Consider the following 8,188-nt stretch of genomic DNA (forward strand, 5'->3'; position numbering starts at 1 on the left):
CCTTGGGGTCTGAGATTCAAATGCTGCTTCCCAGCCTCAGGGCTTTTGGCAGGGGCAGGGTTGCTATTCAGTGTGAGATTAAGTTTAGGTGCTCAGGTGGAGGCAGGGCTGCCTCACTGGCTCATTTCCCTCAGGGGGTTTATGCAGAGACCTTCAACAATGGATCTGGGCTCCTGCCTGCTTGGGGAGCCCCTTGTCTGTTCCCACCTCCGCTGCTGCCTCCCGAGGGGGCCTGAGTTATGGGGGCACCCCACTCCCCTCTCGGCAAGCCTAGAAGACCCTCTCACCAACCTTTTGGGCCCATGGTTGGAAGGACCTGCACTGCCATTGGAGATTCCGTCCCTGAAGACTGCTCAGATCTGCTCCTCTTGGTGCTGGGTGGCCAAGGCAGGGCTGGGCTTGGCTGGGGTGTGATGGACCTTTCGCGTCAGGTCTCTCTGGAGCAGAAATCTCCTTCACTCCATTGTTCTGTGGCTTCTGCTGCTCCAGAATTTGTTGCTCCAGAATCTTTTTTACAGATATTTTATGGGCTGTGGATTCGGAGCTATCATATGTGTGTCTTTCTACTCCTCCATCTTGGCTCCGCCAGCTTCTTGCCTCTTTTATGTAGAAGATAATTTACCCCATTCTATTTCTCCCTTTCTCCTCCCAATATATTCCTCTCACCCCTTAATTTTATTTTTTTAGATATCATCTCTTCATGTTTAATTCATCCTGTGCCCTCTCTCTACATGTATTTAATTCCTACAACTACCCAAATACTCAGAAGAGTTCCAAGAGTTACAAATATTGTCTTTCTATGTAGGAATATAAATAGTTCAGCTTTAATAAGACCCTTATGATTTCTCTTTCCTGTTTACCTTTTCATGATTCTCTTGATTCTTGTGTTTGAAAGTCAAATTTTCTGCTCAGCTCTGGTCTTTTCATCAAGAATGCTTGAAAGTCTTGTATTTCATTGAATGTCCATTTTTTTCTTGTGAAGTATTTTACTCAGTTTTGCTGAGTAGGTGATTCTTTACTTTAATCCTAGCACCATTGACCTCTGGAATATTATATTCCAAGCTCTGTGATCCCTTAATGTAGAAGCTTCTAGATCTTGTGTTATCCTGACTGTGTTTCCACAATACTCAAATTGTTTCATTTTGGCTGCTTGCAATATTTTCTCCTTGATCTGGGAACTCTGAAATTTGACTACAGTATTCCTAGGAATTTTCCTTTTGGGATCTCTTTCAGGTGATTAGTGAATTCTTTCAATATTTATTTTACCCTCTAGTTTTAGAATACCAGGGCAGTTTTCCTGGATACTTTCCTGAAAGATAGTGTCTAGGCTCTGATTTTGATCATGGTTTTCAGGTAGTTCAATAATTTCTAAATTGTCTCTCCTGTATTTTCCAGGTCAATTGTTTTTCCATTGAGAAATTTCACATTGTTTGATATTTTTTCATTCCTTTGGCTTTGTTTTATAATTTCTTGATTTTTCATAAAGTCATTAGCTTCCATCTGCTCCATTCTAATCTTTTAAGAATTATTTTCTTCAGTGAGTTTTGGAATTCCTTATCTATCTGACCAATTCTGGTTTTTAAGACATTCTTCCTCTCATTGGCTTTTTGGATCTCTTTTGCCATTTGGGTTAGTCTAATTTTAAACGTGTTATTTTCTTCAACATTTTTTGGGTCCCCTTTAGCAAGCAATTGACTCATTTTTCATGATTTTCTTGCATCACTCTAATTTCTCTTCCCAGTTTTTGCTCTACTTCTCTTACTTGATTTTCAAAATCCTTTTTGAGCTCTTCCATGACCTGAGATCAATTCATGTTTTTCTTGGAGGCCTTGGATGTAGGAACTTTGACTTTGTTGTCTTCTATTTTTATACTTTGGTCTTCCTTGTCACCAAAGTAAGATTCTATGGTCTGATTCTTTTTCTGAGTTTTGCTCATTTCCCCAGCATTTGCTTGATTTTTGAGCTCTATGTCAAAGTAGTCCTCTGCTTCCAGTGGGGGTGTGGGGAGATGTACTGTCAGCTGCTTGATCCTCCTACAATCTGTGGGCCTACTCCAGAAAATGCCACTGCCCTTGCCCTTGCTCCTGCTCCTGCTCTTGCTGCTGCTGCTGCAAGCTCCTCTGTCCCCTCCACTATTCTGGGACTGGGACCAGACCACTCTACTCTCTCTCACAGGTTTTTTTCCAGTGACCTTCCAATTTGTCCTTGGTGTTTTGGGGTCGTGATGTCTGGAAATCACCACAGGTTCCAGAAATCAGTTCTCCTCCCTGTTCCCCCACATCAGATCTTTTCCAGTGCTACCCACCCTGGATTGTTCTCTGCCCCCAGCGCCTTGTGATAAACACTTCCTTTCGACCTTCCACGCTGTGTTGAGCTGGAGATTTACTTCACTCTGCCATTCTGCGAGCTCTCCAGTTCTAGAATTTGTTTAGAGTCATTCTTATAGGTATTTGACTGGGCTTGGGGGGGGGAGGGGGGGAGAACTCTAGCAATTCCGAGCTTTTACAACCAAGATAGGAAGGAAGCAGAAAACTGGGAAAGAAGTTTTACAACTAGTGTTGGTGATAAAAGCCTTATTTCTAAAAATATATGGAGAACTGAGGCAAATTTACATGAATACAAGTCATTCCCCAACTGATAAAGTGTCAATGGATGTGAACAGGCAGTTTCAAAGGAAGAAATTAAAGCTATCCATAGTCATATGAAAAAATGCTTTAAATTCCTTTTGACCTGAGAGATGCAAATTAAAACAACTTTGAGGTACTACATTACACCCATCAGGTTGGCTAACATGACAAAAGAGGAAATGATAAATGTTGGAGAAGATGTGGGAGAGTTGGAACACTAATTCATCGTTGGTGGAGGTATGAACTAATCCAACTATTTGGGAGGGCAATTTGAAACTATGCTGACAGAACTATAAAAATGTGTATACCCTTTGACCCAGGAAAGCCACTTCTAGGACTGTATCCCAAAGAGATCATAAAAATGGGAAAAGGACCCTACAAAAATATTTGTAGCAGCTCTTTTTGTGGTGATCAAGAACTGGAAATCAAGGGAATGCCCATCAATTGGGGAATGGCTGAACAAATTGTGGTATATGAATGTAATGGAAAATTGTTGTGCTCTAAGAAATGATGAACAGGGGGGCGGAGCCAAGATGGCGAAGTAGAAAGATGCACATACACATAGCTCCAAACCCACAAAACACAGAACGGCAGAGGGGACTAACCCAGGGCGAATTCTGCACCCAGAGACCACGGAATATTGGAGCGAGGGAGATTTCTGTTCCAGAGAGACCTGCAAACCTCTCGTGGGGGGTTCTTCGCACCGTGGACTGGGCGCCGGGGCGAGAAGCAGAGAGCAGCCCTACCGCGGCAGCGACAACGTGGGAAGCAGATCCGAGAGGGCTGCGAGACGGGATCTCCAGCGGCCACGCGGGTCCCCCCACCCACAGAGGGACCTGCAAACCTCTCGCAAAAGGTCCCTCACACTGCAGACACGGAGCCCAGCCGGGACCTGCGGCCGTGGCCGCGGCTCTGAGAGGCACAGTCCTAAGAGGGCTCCAGAGGCGGGATCTTCAGCAGCGGCACGGGCCCCCCCCACCAACAGGTGACTGACGGGGGTAGGTGAGAGAGTCTCTTTGGTGGGTTGAGAGGGGAGTGAGGTGCCCCCATGGCTCGGGCCCCCCCGGGAGGTGGGGACTGAGAGGCGGCTGCGGACGGCGGATCCCCAAGCAGGCGGAAGCCTGGTTCCATTGTGGAAGGTCTGTGCATAAATCACCTGAGGGAATTGAGCCAGAGAGGCGGCCCTGCCCCTGACCATCTGAACTTAATTTAACACTGAATAACAGCCCTGCCCCCGTCAAAAGCCCTAAGGCGGGAAGCAGCATTTGAATCTCAGTCCTCCCAAACGCTGGCTGGGAGGAGTAGGAGGCGAGGTGGGTGTGAGCAGAACATTCAGAGTTCAGGCCACTAGGTGGAGAATATGCCAAGAAAAGGGAAAAGAAATAAAGCTATTGAAGGGTACTTTACCGGAGAAAAGACACTTCCTCCCCTCCTTTCTGATGGGGAGGAACAATGCTTGCCATCAGGCAAAGACACAGAAATTGAGGATTCTGTGTCCCAGCCCACCCAATGGGCTCAGGCGATGGAAGAGCTCAAGAGGAATTTTGAAAATCAAGTTAGAGAGGTGGAGGAAAGACTGGAAAGGGAAATGAGAGGGATGAGGGAGAAGCATGAAAAACAGATCAGCTCCCTGCTAAAGGAGAACCAAAAAAATCTTGAAGAAATTGGCACCCTGAGAACTAGCCTAACTCAGCTGGCAAGGGAGGTGCAAGGGGCCAATGAGGAGAAGAATGCTTTCAAAAGCAGAATTAACCAAATGGAAAAGGAGATTCAAAAGCTTACTGAAGAAAATAGATCTCTCAGATCTGGAATGGTACAGATGGAAGCTTTGGACTTTTCGAGAAAGACAGATATCTCAGAACATACCGCGCAGATTCGAAAAATGGAAGATAAGGTGAAATATCTTATTGGAAAAACAACTGACCTGGAAAATAGAATCAGGAGAGACAATGTAAAAATTCTGGGACTACCTGAAAACCATGATCAAAAGAAGAGCCTAGACATCATCTTCCATGAAATTATCAAGGAAAACTGCCCTGAGATTCTAGAACCAGAAGGCAAAATAAATATTCAAGGAATCCGCAGAACACCGCAAGAAAGAGATCCAAAAAGAGAAACTCCTAGGAGCATTGTGGCCAAATTCCAGAATTCCCAGGTGAAAGAGAAAATATTGCAAGCAGCTAGAAAGAAACAATTCAAGTATTGTGGAAATACAATCAGGATAGTACAAGATCTGGCACCTTCTACACTGAGGGACAGAAGGGAATGGAATAGGATATTCCAGAAGTCAAAGGAAATAGGACTGAAGCCAAGAATCACCTACCCAGCAAAACTGAGTATAATACTTCAGGAAAAAAAATGGTCTTTCAATGAAATAGAAGACTTTCAAATTTTCCTGATGAAAAGACCAGAACTGGAAAGAAAATTTGACTTTCTAACACAAGAATGAAGAGAACCATGAAAAGGCAAACAGCAAAGAGAAATCATAAGGGACTTACTAAAGTTCAACTGTTTACATTCCTACATGGAAAGACAATATTTATAACTGTTGAAACATTTCAGTATCTGGGCACTGGGTGGGAGTACACACACACACACACACATGCACACACGCACACATACATAGAGACAGAGTGCACAGAGTGAATTGAAGAGGATGGGATCACATACTAAAAAAAAAAAAAATTAAATCAAGCAGTGAGAGAGAAATATTGGGAGGAGAAAGGGAGAAGTTATATGGGGCAAATTATCTCTTATAAAAGAGGCAAGCAAAAGACTTATTAGTGGTGGGATAAAGAGGGGAGGCAAGAGAAAAACATGAGGTCTACTCTCATCACAATCCACTAAAGGAAAGAATATAATGCACACTCATTTTGATAGGAAAACCTATCTCATAATACAGGAGAGTGGGGGACAGGGGCACAAGCAAGGTGGGGGGGAGGATAGAGGGGAGGGTATGGGGAGGAGAATGCAATACGAGGTCAACACTCATGGGGAGGGAAAGGACCATAAGAAAATAGAAGTAATGGGGGACAGGACAGGATGGAGGGAAATATAGTTAGTCCTATACAACACAACTAGTATGGAAATCATTTGCAAAACTAAACAGATATGGCCTATATTGAACTGCCTGTCTTCCAAGGGGAAGGGGTAGAGAGGGAGGGAGCCAAAGAAGTTGGAACTCAAAGTGTTAGGACCAAATGTAATGTTATTACCACCGGGTAACAAGAAATACAGGTTAAGGGGTCAAGAAAGCTATCCGGCCCTACAGGACAAAAGAGAAGACGGAGACAAGGGCAGGGAGGGAGGATAGAGGAGAGAGAAGATAGGTCACAGGGGCAATTAGAAAGCTTGGATCTGGGGGGGGGGAGGGGAAAAAAGGGGAGAAAATTTGTAACCCAAAAATGTGTGAAAATAAATGTTAAAAGTTTAATTAAAAAAAAAAATTAAAAAAAAAAAAAAAGAAATGATGAACAGGTGGACTTCAGAAATACCTGAATAGACTTATATGAACTAATGTTGAGCGAAGTGAGCAGAATCAGGAGAACATTATACACAGTAACAGCCACAGTACTAGAGGACTGTTTTTGATAGACAGCCCTTTACAGCAATGCAAGGACCTAAAACATTTCCAAAGGACTCATGATGTAAAATGCCATCCACATCCAGATAAACAACTATGGAGTCAGAATGCAGAATGAAGCAGAGTGTTTTCTCTTTTGTAATGTTTGGTTTTGTCTAGTTTTAATCATGGTTTCTTTGATTCATTTTAATTCTTTTATGCAAAATGACTAATGTGAAAATGTGTTTAATAAGAATATATGTGTAGAGCCCATATAAGATTGCATGCTATCCTGAGGAAGGAAGAGAAAGGGAAGGGAAAGAAAATTGAAAACTTATGGAAGTGATTGTTGAAAATTGAAAACAATTAAATATATAAATTTTGAAAAAAATAAATATAGTCAGTATCTGGTGAGAAATGGGTTCAAGAGAGAGGGAGACTAAACAATATAAAAAGATCAACAAATTGGCAAGTTGACACTATGTGCATATTTTGGAAAAAATGACAATATTACACAGAATATGAGTACCATTAGCACCATTTTTAGTTTGAAATATATTGTATAGCCTTTATTGTGACTTAATCTGCCATACACTTCTTTAAATGGATCAGGTAGAATTGTTTTCAAATAGGAATTTCATATATGCTAAAGTGAACATTTATGCATTTTAGTTATCAGGTGCATTTGTCTAATAAAAATATAGTCTTTAGTAATCAGAATAAAATGTTATGTTTTCAAAGCGTAAATAATTGAGGCTTTTGAGACTTCAGAAGTGGGTCTCTATTAGCTTCATAATCAATAGTCAGGAAAGAGAAGTAGAACAAACCAGAGAAAGTTAAATTTACTACATTAATATTTTCTCATTTTGCATACTTCATTTAATTATGTACTTATATTTACAACTGCATTTTGTACAAATGTCTCCCCCTTTCTTGTACCAATGCTGACTTCATATTAAACATTCTTAATATTCTGTTGCACAAATTAAAATGAAGTAATGAGTTTTTAAAAAAAATCAGTTATAACCTCCAGAAATGTCTAAATATTTGTCTACTTATGGTCTATTGTTGACTTTGAGTAAGATGACTTGACTTGGTGATTTGGTTCTGCCACCGGATAAACTTTGGCAATGATTTAACCTGTCAAAAATTCAGTTTCCTCATCTGTGAAATGGAGATAATAATAATTGTATTATAAGCTCCACAGGATTATTGTAGAGATCCAATGAGATAACATTTATAAAGTGGTTTTATTACTATCGCAGAGTTGTGTGGTTCATTACTTAGAAAGATCTTGGTCTCTAAATTCTTCTCTCTTCTCTGAGAAGTCATTAAAACAAGCCTAAATCATTCTTTTTCTATAGCTTGAGCCCCTTAGCCACAGAATTTATCTGGTGAAATACATTACCATTGCAGTATATTTCATTCTCCGTCTGAGCACTGCACAGGTCTCTCAACTTTCTCTCGTCTTATTGATGACATATTTATACAAGAACAGACAAAAATCAGCAAGAGCTACAGGAACTGATTATATCTAAAGGGAAAAATGGAAAAATTCTTAGAAATGGGGATTTGGGAAATAAATAAGGGAAGAGATAGGGAAAAGGGAAGAGGAAAGTGAAGCTTCACCAGCTCTAGTCTTAGTAATCTCAACAGTTCAGCAAATGCTTTATGTGTCTTGTGCATAATTTGATCTCAAACTATCCAGCATGAAGGGTCTCTTGACTGACACTTCCCCTCCATGGTTCCTCAGAGCTCTCCTCTCAGTTTCAGTTATACCTGCCCATCCTGGCAGCAGCTTCTACATCTTACCCCTGGAGTCCATATTCTGTCTTTTTCCATATCAGTATAGGATCAGCACGAATTCCCCAGGAGTCAGGAAAGAGATTTCTGTCCTGATTACTACAGGTCCATCTTTTTGGCAACACCACGGGGGACACTACAACTGTAGAGCATTCCAGCACTGTGATTATTATTAAAATATGTGATATTAAAGCCA

This window comes from Notamacropus eugenii, chromosome 6, assembly GCF_028372415.1.
Source record: "Notamacropus eugenii isolate mMacEug1 chromosome 6, mMacEug1.pri_v2, whole genome shotgun sequence".
Lineage (NCBI taxonomy): Eukaryota > Metazoa > Chordata > Mammalia > Diprotodontia > Macropodidae > Notamacropus > Notamacropus eugenii.